This window comes from Mus musculus, chromosome 16, assembly GCF_000001635.26.
Source record: "Mus musculus strain C57BL/6J chromosome 16, GRCm38.p6 C57BL/6J".
In the NCBI taxonomy this organism is placed as follows: domain Eukaryota; kingdom Metazoa; phylum Chordata; class Mammalia; order Rodentia; family Muridae; genus Mus; species Mus musculus.
In genome coordinates this window covers 4,587,033-4,601,299 of record NC_000082.6, presented here as the reverse complement: position 1 = coordinate 4,601,299, position 14,267 = coordinate 4,587,033, and the positions used below count along the sequence as shown (strand labels likewise).

At 52.5% G+C, this 14,267-nt stretch overlaps 1 protein-coding gene and 1 long non-coding RNA gene across 6 annotated transcripts in view; one reads left to right on the top strand and one right to left on the bottom strand.

Moving 5' to 3' along the window:
- Glis2 (GLIS family zinc finger 2) overlaps positions 1-6,980 on the bottom strand; it is a 30,822-nt gene extending 23,842 nt beyond the window's left edge. For 3 of the 5 annotated variants that reach the window (XM_011246050.2, XM_011246048.3, XM_011246049.2), the window contains exon 1: positions 6,365-6,980. The gene's annotated coding sequence lies outside the window, so the exon portion shown is untranslated. Of the gene's footprint in view, positions 1-96; positions 243-6,364 lie in introns of those variants that run through there. The other 2 variants (NM_031184.3, XM_006522768.4) reach the window with 2 other exon arrangements.
- Positions 6,981-7,044: 64 nt separating this feature from the next.
- Positions 7,045-10,360, top strand: D330022H12Rik. The gene is made up of 2 exons (XR_875867.3): positions 7,045-7,868; positions 8,583-10,360. It is a non-coding gene; the product is annotated as an RIKEN cDNA D330022H12 gene (long non-coding RNA).
- The last annotated feature ends 3,907 nt before the right edge of the window (positions 10,361-14,267 follow it).

The window sequence follows — 14,267 nt, the reverse complement described above, 5'->3', positions numbered from 1 at the left end:
TCTGGGATACACCCTCTCAGCCCTGGCCTCAAAAGCCACCTGAACAAGTAAGTATCCAGCAGGACGCTCGCTACTGCTGAAAGCCAGGAGACTCACCAAGCCCAGCAGCAGTGGTGTGGGGCCCGCCATGCCAGCCCTAGGTCTAAATCCAGGTTAATGCATCACTAATACCACAATGTCACCAACTCTCAAGCACACTGAGTGTGCCTAGCCCTCGCTGGGCCCTGTGCCCTGTGTCCTGCTGCCTGACCTTCAGCCTCAAGCCTTCTCCGGGCATAAGGACCTCCTACCAAGAAGGAAGGCCTAAGGTGGGCAAGGCCTGGGGCTCCTGGGCAGCTCCAATCCCACTGAGGAATAGAAAGGATGCGCAAAGCTAGAGAGATGACTCAGTTGATAAAATGCTTGCTATGCAAGCGTAAGGGCCTGAGCTCAACCCTCAGAACCAAAAAGCCAGCATTAATGACACATGCTTGTTATAATGCAACACTGGGGCTCCAGCCGGCCTAACTGGTGAGTCCCAGGCCAATCAGAGACCTCTCAAAAAACAAGGTGATCAGCTTCCAAGGAAATACACTGAAGATTAACTTCTGACCTCTACATACACATGTGCATGAGTGCGTGCGTGTGTGTGCGCACAGACACACAGACACACACACACACACACACACACATACAGAGGGGAAGATCACACTAGCAGACCCTTCCCCTGCTCCTGCTGACCCAGAGAATGATCGTCTTTCCATACTGAACTGAGCAGAGATGTGAAGACCCTGAGCTATGGGTTTGGAAAACCAATGTGTCTTGACTTGGTATGAGGCAGGACTTTGGGCTTTCGTTTCCCTGCTGTAGCAGAATGGAGCTGCCCTGGAGTGGGATGGGAGCAGGGACCCCTACAATACCCAGACCTGTTTCCTCACATGGCTCTGTTATGCCTGACCTTCTCTTCTCCCAAACACTTGGTCTCTGATGGATGTCTGTTGAGTGAGTGGATAAGTGAGTTCAACTGTGTTTATAATCCACGTGAGGTGGCAGGTGCCCTACGGCTGGTAAGTGACATCCAAGGTCAATGTTGGAAGCAGGGCCTAGGACACAGAACTCTTCCTCCTGTCTGGGACACGCACTTGGAACCTACACACTGGGACTAGGTACAGACTTGAACAAGGGTCGAGAGGAGGGACAATATTCCCATTACTGGTCAGTGGGGAAGGACTCACTCCTCAGATTCATCTCCTGGGATTCCCACCTATCCAGGCCACACCAGTGGGCACATCGCATAATCCCTGGCCTCTACCCCACCTCTTTCCTCAGTTATCCCTTTCTGCCTAGTGGGTACACTCTGGACTACAAAGCAAATCCAGAAGCATCATCACAGGGAAATGCCCACCAGATGGGGCCCTGCCAGACCTGACCTGACCCACGACCTGAGGGTCCAGGGTTGTGGAACTGAGTAAGGTAAGGTATCCCAGAGACATGGCCAGGGGCACTCAGGAGGGAGGTCCAATACCTTTCTCAGGGAGGGGCTGCACAGCTTTTGTAACCTGGCAGTGTAGGCTCTGAAAAGTGTGGTTCAAGGGAGAACTAGCTCGAGCAGGCTGGGATGTGCCAGTCAGACCCAGAGGGCAGTGGTGGCAAAGGACAGGGTCTTCCACAGATACTGGCGGTAGAGTTGGGAATTAGGAGTGGAACTGGTCAGGTTCCAGGCTAAAGTAGCATTTCGTGGGTCAGAACCAGAGAGTTCTAAATGCCAGCTCCCTTCTACCCTCCCCTCATTCAGAGACCAAGGGACAAGTCACCAAACCTCAGAGCCTCCCTTTCCCCCACTAGCCTTACTGCTGGGACCTCAAGGGGACAGTGAGCATGGTGAACCCACAGAGCCCTTGTCTGACGGGAGGGGCTGTTTCCCTCAGGCTCCCAGCCCAGACTGAGACAGGAGGCACAGCAGCCTCCTGCTGAGGGCCTTTGCTGGGTTTCTACCCACTCTTGGCCGAGAGACTGGAGGAAGACACCCAAAGCTAGATGTGAGTCCCCTCCCCTAGCCATCTGCTAGGGCACCTACACTTCACTCTTGGAAGGCCCCAGACTCCTCCCCTGTGGTGGATACTACCTAGGCTCTCAGGCACCCAAGACAAAGAACTTGAGGAGTCCTCCTTACTCACCCCCAGTCCTGGCACTGGAGGATTCTCAGCCCATTTACCCATCCCCCACCGAGGGCATCTGGAGCAGATGGGAAGCCCGTGCTCCCGAAGCAAAGTCATTCCCACCCTCACGCCCCTCCCAGCCCAGCCACCAGCTAACTAGGACCTCCCTCTCCAATCTGGGGGATGTGGAATGACCAGCCACAGTCAAGGGCTGTGTCTGCCCAGCCTGGAGATGCCTAGAGGAAGGTGTCCCAGCTGCAGTGCCAGAAGGGTCACCCAGATTCAATCTCCGGACTCCTAGGGGACCAACCAGATGTAAGTGAGGTTTCTAGAGGCCTTCTGAGGATGGCCTCCAAACCCCAGGGCACAAATGGGGAGGACAGCCAGGTTTAACCTCTCATCTCCCATCTTCCATAGAGAAGCAGGGTGAGGCAGCTGTAAAGGAAAACCGAGCAAGCGGCTCAGGGCACAAGGCCCTAGCTATGTCCAGACTAGGAAACTAGCTGGCATACCCCTCCCATGCCCACATGCCCACTGGCCCTTATCCATTCTGAGCCTCAGTCTCCTCACTATCAAATTGGGATAAATGAGTCTCAGTCACAAGTTTGGCAATTTCAGGTGAGGATACAAACACACCCTTTGCCAAGTTAGCCAGGCAAGTGGAAGGCATGTCGATTGGGGTTTTCCCAGGGAGGAATTTTAGGAGGGTATCAGCGCTACCCCTCAACACCGTACTGGGGAACTTGTGCCATTTTTATTAGCCAGAGTGAGTAGGGGGGCTGACTCTGAGAGGGTGGAAGATAGAGGTGGGGGCAGGCAGACAGTCATGCGAACATGGCCTCTTACTACTAGCAGAGCAGGCTTGCTCCATCCTGTCCCTGTGATCAGCCATGGAGGTGCTTGTTAAAAATGCCCAGTTCCCAACCTGGCCACGCTTGTGTGTTGTGTTAGAACTCCCCAGGGTGGGGCCCGCTGCAGCCACCTAAGAAAAACACTGTCCCACAAGCCTAGCTGGGGCCTCAGTCCACACTCCCCTGGCAGCAGGCTGGGCCAGGGGTGGATGACTGGCCCATCACCCGGCTCTGCTGTCCTGAGAGGTGAATTTCCATATGCATGCTTGGATTCTAACTCAGGCTGGTGTGAGGATGCTCCACAGCTCCTAGGGAAGAGACTTCTAGGCAGAGGTTGGAGAACCCAAATGCTCTATCTCCACCCAGAGACCCTTGTGTCTGATAAGAGAGGGTACCTCATTGCTTAGCACACACCCATACCAGCCATAGGGTCCCCACCATCCTTGAAAAGAGAAAGGGCCCTCCCACTCAGTAAGGATGGCCTCCAAGTGACAACCATTGATGACCAGTGAAGGGATTCAGGGATAGCCTTGGGAAAGGCTCACTCAGCCCTGACTGAGAGAGTCTCTCCTCTGGAATCCAAATTTCCCAACTGGGTACAAGGCCCAAGGGGGATCAAGCCAGGAGCAACATAGCACATGCACACACACACACACACACACACACACACACACACACACACACGCGCGCGCACCCCAAATGCCTCCCCAAGAGCAGAATTGCAGGCCCCAGCCTCAACATCTGGTCCCCTAGCCACAGCTGTTACCCTTCTCCTCCCTCATTCTGGGATTGCCCCAAACCCTGCCCAGCACTGGCACCGCCCTCTCCCATAAGTGGGAAATTCAGATTCCAGGAGAGTCCAGCTGGGGAGACGGAAATGTGCATGGGAAAACCACATTCTTCCCTCCACGCCAAAGCCAGCACAGACCCTGGAACAATTTAGGTGGCCAGTGCACCCTCCCACTACACAGGGCCAAGGCTGAACCAGCCTTGGAAGACAGCCTGAGATGCAGAGGTGAGGTCCAGCTTCCCTCCGGGTCCTGAGAAGTGGCCCTGGCAGACTTTTGTCTGTCTTGTGTCCAATTTGCCCTCTAGCCCCTCACTCACACTCACACTAAGCAAAGAGGGCTAAAGAAGAAATGACTACAAGTACCCTTTTGCAGCTGAGTTTTTCAGAAACAAAAGCTTTGCGGAAAGAGGTTTCCACTATTGTTTAAAATGAGGTTTTGGGATGTCTGTGGCATCCAGTTATTCATGCTGGCTCCACCCACGGATAATTGAGAGTTGGCTTTTGTTGGACATATCCTTTCTCCCTGCCCCCACCCACAGGCCAGCCTCATCTTAGGACTCAGCTATCTCACCTTGCCTGACCCTAAGTTTTACAGATGAGGAAACTGAGGCCTGGACAGGGGAAGAGTCAGGCCAAGCAACACTCAAATGCTGATGGTTGTGCCAAGATTTGAACCCAAGACACAAAAAAAGGGTTTCTTGGCCAAGAGCTTTCCCCCATATGCCCTACACACAAATTGTGTCCTGGATCCAGCAAGTCCCTTAACGGCCAGTGACCCCCAAAGCAGCAGTGCCTGGAAGTGGGGTGACTCATTGTCTGGCTTCCCACCCACCCCCAATCTAGGAGGGAGGGCTGGCAGGTGTCCCCGCATAGAGAGCCAAGAGCCAGATTGCCCCAGGGGGCCTGGGCTAGGGTCACTCTGAGGCTGGAGAGACCCAGCTGGAGGGATTTAACACCAAAGGTCAGGGGTCACAGACAGGGAAGGACAGGCAGGCATAGGGGGTCAGGGGGTCAGCACTAATGGTAGCTCCGGAAAGAAGGGGGAGGGGGGAAAGGCTAAAGACACAGGGCTACTTCCAAGGGTTCCCCACCCCACAAAACCACAGCCTGGCACTGCCTCCTGCTTGACTGATGGCAGACAGGGACATATTACACTGGGACTGGATCCTGAAATGAGCTAGACGGCAGTTCAGCAAAGGGTGTCTTAGGAGACCCCTCCCCCAGTGCAAGCCAGGGCCAGCTGAGAGGCCCAGCCTGAGCCCAGAGGGAAGAAAAGAGAGAGAGGGCTCTGAGGTCACTAGAGAGGGATGTGTGGGCTGGGGCTGGGACAGCTGTGGTACTGTGCCACCAGAGCAGGGCCTGGGGAGAGCTGGGCACACTGAAGGGGACAGTTTTACATTCCCTGAGCCTAGGGGCTTCAGAAAGCTAGCTAAGATAGCAGTTGTCTCCCTAGCCATGGCTCAACCCCACCTTCCTTCCTGGGTGCCAGGACAACAGGGAGACAGCCGTGCAGGGTGCCTGCCACCGAAGCCCAAGACGCAGGCCCTAGCCCTGGCCAGACCCATGGGAGCTCAAGTCTTGGTAGGGCCACTGGCTAGCCTGACTGCCCCCTTGGTGTCAAGCATTCCCTCTAGAGCCAAGATCTTGGGCCCTGATGGCTGGGGGCCCAGGGCTCCTCCCAGCATCCCTTCCAGCTTCCCAGGCCCCAGGGCAGGGCTGGGCAACTCCCTGCAACCAGTGCTTCCCCGCCACCCTCTGGCTGGGCTGGGCGGGCCCTCCTGGGTAGGCAGACAGGCAGCATGCTGCCCTGCTGTGGCCTGAGTATCCCACTGGGTAGGGCAGTGTGCCAAGGCGTCCAGGTGCCAGCCTGGATTCCAGCCCCATCCTAGGGGGCCTGCGGGGAGGTGCAAGCATCATCCTGGTAGGAGGGGGATGCACCTGCCTCGTCACCTCTTTTCCAGACCCATCCTGAGGATGCAATCACTCACCCTCTCCATCCAGCCAGGTCCCTCACCTGCTTCCATCCACCCTTCAGGAGTGGACCAAAGGCTACACAATATTCCAACTCCTAGTGCTGAATCAAGGGACGCCCCCCTCTCTGCCTCCCCCAAGGCTTGTTAAGGGTAGTGAGAGCAGGACTTTACCCAGAAAGGGAGGGTACCTTCCAAATAACCCGAGCTCACCGGTGAGCAAAGGTGGCTGCCAGATGCCCCATACAACTTCATGCCCAGGCTTCGGGTGGCCCCCTCTCACCTCGCAGAGCACCCCTACTGAAGACGCCCAACTTCCCCAGTGAAGTTTGCGCCCGCCCCGGGCCGGGCCACAGTTCAGCTCGGCCCCCAAACAGAAGGAGGGAAGGAAAGAGAAAAAAGACGGTGAAATCGAAGGACCCAGCCAGGGAGCCGGCGAGAAAGGGAGAGCGCAAAACCAACGAGCGCAGGGGCCTCAGCGAGGGCTCACAATGGCCCGGAGCAAGGCGCGGACGCGGGAGGGGGAGGCGACCCTCTGGTTACGCTGCCCCGCGCACCAGGCAAGTCCCTGGCCCAGCCCGCGTCCTCCCGGCGCGACGCCCGGGGGCTTCCTACCTCGGCTGCCGGGCTGACTGGCTCCGGCTGCGGGTTCCGGCGGTCCTGGGGCAGCGGGGAGCGGGCGAGGGGGAGGGCCGGGGCGGGCGGGGGCCGGGGCGCGAGGCTTACGGGGCACGGGCTCCCCTGGCGCCGCGCGGCACCCGGCCGCTCCGCCACATCTGCAGCTCGGGGCAGGGAAGGTGGCCGCGGCGGCCGGGCTGTGCGGGGATGTCTTTGCAAGGGAGGGAGGAGAGGAGAGGAGGGAGGGGGTGGGAGGAGGGACTGGCGGCCTTGGAGGAGGGCGAAGAGGAGGGGCGCGGGGGGCGGCCTCCCTCCCTCCCTCCCTCGCGGCTCGCTCGCTCGCTCCCGCCCTCCCTACAAACCCCTCTCACTACTGCGGCCCCAGGCCCGGAGCGCCAGCTGCCAGACGGAGCGTGCGCGGGGGGTGGAGGGTGGGGGTGGGGGGAGGCTGGGCCCGGGGAGGGGAGGAGAGCGGACGGCCGCAGGAGCGGGCACCGGAGGGAAGGGGGAGCGAAGGAGGGAGCCCCGCCACGGCAGAGACGCGCGTCCTCCTCGACTCCCCCCCCCCCCATCCCCGCCTGCCGCGGTCCCGCCCCCAGCCCGAGGGCAGCGCTAGGACAAGGCCTGGGGGGCGGGGGGCAGGGCGAGATATCCCGCCCCTGGGGGAAGCCTGGGAGAGGGGCGGGCGAACCGGCCAGGAGGAAAAGCCCCAAGGACCGGGAAGATGGAGGCGGCCGCAGCGGGCGAGGGGCGGGGACCCTCGCCTCCCCCTGCGGGGTCACCTTGGCCAGGGCCCCCGCGGCCCTTGGCTGCCGCGGAGGTGATAGAAATGCCTCTTGGAAGGCCCTGATTTCCCCGCCCAGTCCAGATCCAGGACCGCGCAGGCAAAGGCCTTTCAATTCCGACAGGTTCGAGGCCACGCTTCTCTCTTCCAGCTTTGCCTTGTCTTCAGCCTCAGTTGCCCTCCTGGTGAAATAAGCACAAGGCCTGGCACAACCAATCCAGGATTCCGTTATCTTGGTGACATCCGCCTGGACAACCTGGGTCCCCTAATCTGAGCGCCGCCGGGGTCATCGCACTTGGCGTCAGTAAGTTCAATGAGTTGGTCACTGAAAAGTGGATGTAAGTCAGTAACGCTTGCACACCGCAGCCAAGCTGTTTCCCACCTTTTCCTGGGAAGCTCAGACTTGGCGTTCTTTAGTGTTTTCTTTGGGCGAGTCTTGAGTCCACGCCTAATATCTTTTTACCTGTCTGGTGACAAATCTCAGTTCAAAAAGACAGCCCTCCTGATCCGAAGTTGGACTTGAACTCAGGAAACGAAAAGGCACTTCAAAGTCAGCATCACCAGTAGGTGAAGTACTGACTCCGGGTTGGAAATCTGTTATTCGGGCATTTGATGCCTCGGTCTGCGCCAGAGCCACATCAAGACATGAATCTTGATCATGGGGCATCCCCATTCCCAGGCACTGCTCTTGGCACACGCTCCTGGTCTGGTGCGAAGGTAGGCACATAATTGGTGCTCCTGATGTGGTGATCAAATGGATACGTAGTCAGTGCTCTTAACTGATTATGTAGTCATGATGGGTGCTTCGGTTTGAACGAAGACACATATTAGATTCTTATGATCTTTTAATACATGAAAGGGATTTAGGAAGAGGTCGGTTCACCAGGAGTAAGGCGGGGATAATGCCCCCCCACCCCCATTTCCCCTGTGTGGATAATGTCGCAGTGCTGCCGGGTTAAATATTAGCTGGCAGATGGACCCGGAGAAGGCCAGCTCTGGGACCTAAAGCTTGCTTCCAGGAAGAGGCTGTTAAAGGGCCGCCGAACATCACTAGAGTCTGAGGCGAGGGACTGCAAAGCGCCCTCTCCCGGCATCTTGAATCTGCAATTTAGTTATTCTGTTATTCTGTTAACCCAGCCCTAGTGCAGTATCTCACCTAAGCTGACTACAGGAACTGAGGCACATCGGTAGTGTGAAACTGGTGTACTAGTTAGTATAAATCTGTTTAGAAAAAGGAAAAAAAAAAGCTTATTCAGGAGCTAAAGTAGTTCAGCACGTGTTCCTAGGTTCAGTCCCTGATAACGGGGGAAAAAAGTATCATTGGGGGACACCAGGTGCTGTGCCATTTTAGCGACAAAAGGCCAACAACCTCAGTTGAGGAATGCTTGAGCCTAAGAAACTTCAGAGTGTTTTTCTTTGTTTTGTTCCCAGGGAGAATTCAGACTGGAATCCAAGGCTGGGTGGTGAGGCATGACCCCTCCTCACTGCAATCTGGGAACATGGAGGTACACTTACTATAAACTAGGCAAGTGGTCCCTTAGATGTCAAGCCTGGTCCAGTTTCACAACCTAGCTGGTGTCCTCGTAACTACTGAGAGAGAAAAAAGTAAACAAAATTTGGATGTTTTCTGCAAAACCAACAAGATTAAACACAGAAGCCTGAAATCCCAGCACTTGGGAGGACCACCACAAGTTGGAGGTTGGCCTGAATTACATAGTGAATTCCAGGGCCACCTGGGCTATGTATAAAGTGAGATCTTTATCAGCATTTAAAAATAATGTGTTCAAAGCCAGCCTGGTTTACATAACAAGTCCCAAGACAATCAGGGCCACATAGAGTGAGCCTGTGTCAGAAAAAAAAAAAACTAAATAAATACGTAAATAAAAAGGAGTGAAGACAGACTGCTAAATTAGGTGTAGAAGTAACTCAGGCCTCAATCCAGGCAGCTGGTCCTCAGTGGGCTGAGCTAGGAGTGTCTGGATTTTAAAGCTGGCTGGGGATACAAGATTCTATCCTAAATACCCATCCTCAAGGAGACCACTTCTCTCTCTGTACTATTTTCTCTCTACATTTTTCACTGTATTCCCAACAACTTCAAGAGTAACTCCCATTATTCCCATTTTACAAAAGTGGAAACTGAGGCAAAGGGACATTGACATAGTCAGTGGTTTTGTTGTGGTTGCTTGTTTTGTTTTTCAACATAGGGTCTCTGTGTAGCTGGCCTCAAAGATGGGCCTGCCACTGCTTCACTAGTGTTGGGGTTAAAGGTGTGCCCCACCCCCACCTCAACTTCCCCCCTCCCCCACTCCACCTCAACCTTCATTGATAACGAGGTTTTATAAATTAGTAGGAGGCAGCCAGGCATGGTGGCACACGCCTTTAATCCCAGCACTCGGGAGACAGAGGCAGGCGGATTTCTGAGTTCGAGGCCAGCCTGGTCTTCAGAGTGAGTTCCAGGACAGCCAGAACTATACAGAGAAACCCTGTCTCGAAAAACCAAAAAAATTAAAAACAAAAAAAAGTTAGTAGGCATAGTTCAGGTTGCAGTCTCAGTGGTTTGATTCCAAAGTATGTACTTGAAACCCACTGCCTCCCTAGGACATCAGATACTGGGAAAGGTAGGGAAGGAACTATAGGGGTCAGGACATTTTTTTTGGAGTTCTTCATGATAAACAATGAGTAAAGATCCTCTCTGATCTTAGTGTCTCGGTAGTGGCCCTCTCCTCTCTCAGAGCCCTTCTCTAAAGAGGCATCCTTCCTCTTGTGCCAAGGACGTGGAAGGAGGAGTGTTTTCTCTAGAAGATGGTAAGCCCCCAAGGTAGGATTCACGTGTTTTCCCCTTCGGAGGAGTAAATGCCTCCAAACTATGACTGCGTGGTATGTCTGAAGGATGAATTTGGTGTCCTAATCTTTTACTGGTAAACATGTATTGAACTGGGGGTTTAGCTCAGTGGGACAGTACATGTTAGCATCACCAAGAACAAGCACAGCAAAGAAACCATGTGTTGAATATGTCTTCAGCCCACATCCATTCAAAAACTGCTTATTAAGATCTTTTGTTCGTTTATTTGTTTGCATGTTAGTTTTTGAAGCAGGGTCTCACTCTGTGACCGCAGCTGATATGGACTTGTTTTATAGACCCGGCTGGTCTTGAATTCAGAGAGGTCTGGAGAGATGGCTCAGTGGTTAAGTAAGTACTCCTTGCTCTCGAGACAGGGTTTCTCTGTGTAGCCCTGGCTGTCCTGGAACTCACTCTGTAGAACAGGCTGGCCTCGAACTCAGAAATCTGCCTGCCTCTGCCTCCCAAGTGCTGGGGTTAAAGGCGTGTGCCACCACCGCCCGGCGTACTCCTCGCTCTTGAAGAGAACCTGCGTTCAGTTCCCAGCACCCACATATGGCTCACAAACACCTGTAACTCCAGTTGCAGAGGATCCAATGTCCTTCTGACTTCCACAGGCACTGGGCATTCATGTGATATACATTCATGTAAGCAAAACGTTCATGCATTTAAAAAATGAATATATATATTTTTTGAGACAGGGTTTTTCTGTGTATCCTTGACTGTGCTATAACTTGCTCTATAGACCAGGCTGGCCTCCAACTCTGAGACCCCAGATTAAGGGCATGCGCTACCACCATCTGTCTTGTATTGTTTGTTTGTTTTTGGTAAATAAATTAATCTTTAAGAAAAAAAAAACTCGCTAAATACCAGCATGAGACCGATAGTCAACAAGTACCGTAAAGGAAAGTTGAAAAGACCTTTGAAGAGAGAGTTCAAGAGGGTGTGAAACCGTTAAGAGGAAAAAACAAAAAAACTCACAGAGCCTGGCGGTGGTGGCGCACGCCTTTAATCCTAGCACTTGGGAGGCAGAGGCAGGCAGATTTCTGAGTTCGAGGCCAGCCTGGTCTACAAAGTGAGTTCCAGGACAGCCAGGACTACAGAGAAACCCTGTCTCAAAAAACAAAAAAAAACTCACAGAGATCTGTCTCAGCCTCCCAAGTGCTGAGGTCAAAGGCTTGTGACACTGTACCTGACTGATTATTAAATTATTATGTGTTTGTTTGCTGTTTATTGAAGGCCAACTATATGTGCTAGGATAGGCAGCCCCACCAAGGTTTTTTTTTTTTTTTATATAACTATTTATTTATTATATGTAAGTACACTGTAGCTGTCTTCAGACACTCGAGAAGAGAGCATCAGATTTTGTTACGGATGGTTGTGAGCCACCATGTGGTTGCTGGGATTTGAACTCTGAGCCATCTCTCCAGCCCCCCACCAAGGCTTTAAGGAGATCACTGAGTCTAGAGGAACCTCTTACTGTCATATCCCCAAAGGATTACTGCTCATGCTCACAGCAGCTCAGAGAGCGAGCGCCTTTACCATATAGGAGTTTAATGACTGGGTTCTTCAGTTAACATCCAGGGTTAGGGCCATAAAGACATCAGAGGCATAAGGAAGATTCTGTCTTTTCTGAGCTGGAAGCCCAGTGTAAATGATACAAAGCAACATAAGTGAGCCTTGAACTAGGAGTGGAGCTCAGAGGTAATGCATTTTCCTAGCATTGGGAAGACCCAATTCCAGGCCCAGCATCACCTGAAAGAATTGAAATGTTGGTGTAGAGGCATCCAGGTCAGAAGTTCAAGGTCATCCTAGGCTACACAATAATTTTGAGCCAGCCTGGCAAGTATAAAATTCTGTCTTAAAAATTAGGGGGCTGGAGAGATGGCTCAGCGGTTAAGAGCACTGACTGCTCTTCCAGAGGCCCTGAGTTCAATCCCCAGCAACCACATGGTGGCTCACAACCATCTGTAATGGGATCTGATGTCATGTCTGAAGACAGCAACAATGTACTCACACATAAAATAAATAAAAAATCTTTTAAGAAAAAATTAAAGATTTATTTAATTTATTTAATCTTGCTCCTCTCTTGCTGCTTCCCCTCCCCTCTCTCCCCATTTCCTTCCCTCCTCTCTCCCCATGCTCATGGCTGGCCTCTACTCCTCTACTCTCTTTCTCTGCCTCTACTACCCTCTTAACTCCCCTCCCCATGCCCTTAATAAACTCTATTCTATACTAAAAAAAAAGAAAAGAAAAAAGATCTTTGTGAGTTTGAAGCCAGCCTGGTCTACAAAGCAAGACTAGCACAGGCTTGTTGCACAGAGAAACCCTTTCTCAACAAACAAACACCCAAAACACAAAAACAACAACAGAAATTAAATAGGAGCTTGAGAGATGCTGGCTCAGTAATTAAGATTACTTGCTGCTCTTGCAGAAGTTCTGGGGTCTAAACCTGGCACCCACTTGATGTAGCCCAACTCAAGTTTCAGGGCACCAAGCATGCACATTGTGCACATACATACAAGCAGATAAAACCTATGATAAAATACACACGAGCTAGCCGGGCGTGGTGGCGCACGCCTTTAATCCTAGCACTTGGGAGGCAGAGGCAGGTGGATTTCTGAGTTTGAGGCCAGCCTGGTCTACAAAGTGAGCTCCAGGACAGCCAGGGTGATACAGAGAAACCCTGTCTCAAAACAAACAAACAAACAAACAAAAAAACCACATGAGCTGAATAATAAAAATGAACATAAATAAGAATGAGCTTTTAGGCTTATGGTGCAAAGCCAGGTGTAGTGAAATGGGCCTTTAATATTAACACTCACACGTAGCTAGATCTCTGTAAGCTTGAGACCTTAGGCTGAAAAAACAGGAGACAGCCAGGCAGTGGTGGAGAAAAAGGTGGCAGATAGATAGATAGATAGATAGATAGATAGATAGATAAATAGGTGGCAGATAGATAGATAGATAGACAGACAGACAGACAGACAGACAGATAGATAGATACATAGATACATAGATACATAGATATCTAAGCCTCACTCCCCACCTGTGGACCAGCAGTCTACTGGGATTCCTTGGGGCTACAGGAGGCTCAGCTGAAAGCTCAAGGAAAGACTTCCACAGGTGCAGCTGGAAAAGATAAGGAAACAAATGGTTTCTCTTGTTCTTAATGCTACAAGCCATGTTGGCAAGGCCTAGGTAGAAGGGGCAATAGGAGGAACAGAGCGGATGACTTATTAACCTTCTGTAATGGGTACTGTGAGCAGTGAGCAACACTCCAGCAATTTGTTGGTTGCTGCTGGCCCTGCTGAGTCTGCAGGGCTGGTGCTGCCTATGGGTGGAGTGTTTATTCTGGAAGTGGCCCTGGCTGTTCCTCATACCATTATCCAGGAGAAAAAGCAGGCCTAGAGTAAGAATTAAGACCTACCCTGGGCATGACTATACAGTGCCTGTAAGGCCAAGGAGAAAATGTCCAGGACACATACCCTTAACCCCTGGCTAAGTCTGGTAGACCCAGAACACACTCTCACTAAAGGCCCTGGATGCTCCAAGGGGAGAATAACACAGCAAGTGGCGCTATCCACAGTGGCTACTCCACCCTAGAAAAGGCCCTGGCTGGGATCTTTCAGCAGTCTGGCTTCGTGGACATGCAGCCCATGCAGTTACTGTGCTGGCACACTGAAGTGACAGCCGGTTGGAATGTCTGGCTGTCCCCAGCGCCTGCCTTTTTATTTTGCCTAAGAAGTCTGTCCTTGCATAAGAAACATTGGTGCTTTGGCTTCCCTGGGACTTAAACACTGAGACAAGTTGCCCCTTGGCTGCACACAGCAAGGCAGGAGGGCCTTACTGAAAGCCTTGGTTATGAAGGGATGGGAGGTCAAGCACCAGCTACCTGGAGGGCCACTGTGTTATCTCATCAAATCTCGGCTGTCCTTGAACTTCTTGTGTGAGAACACTGTATATCAGTGAAATAGTGAACTTTTAAAATTTAATTGTTGATTTCTTGTTGGGTGGTTTAAAAGGTAGTTCATATAGCGGGTACGGGGCCTGACAAGAAAGGAAAATACAACCAAAGGTCTAGCTCAGTTGTAGAATGCTGGCCTAGCATGCTTGAGGTACTGAGTTTGAAACCCCTCTCCTGAATAAAGAAAAGACTAATTACAGGCAGCAACACAACTAGCAGCGGGTCTGCCCAGCGTTTTCTCTGTCCTTTCCCAGGGGAGAGGTGCAATCCTTTCCTTAGCCTCTTTGCTCCTTCCCTCGCAAGGAGGAGA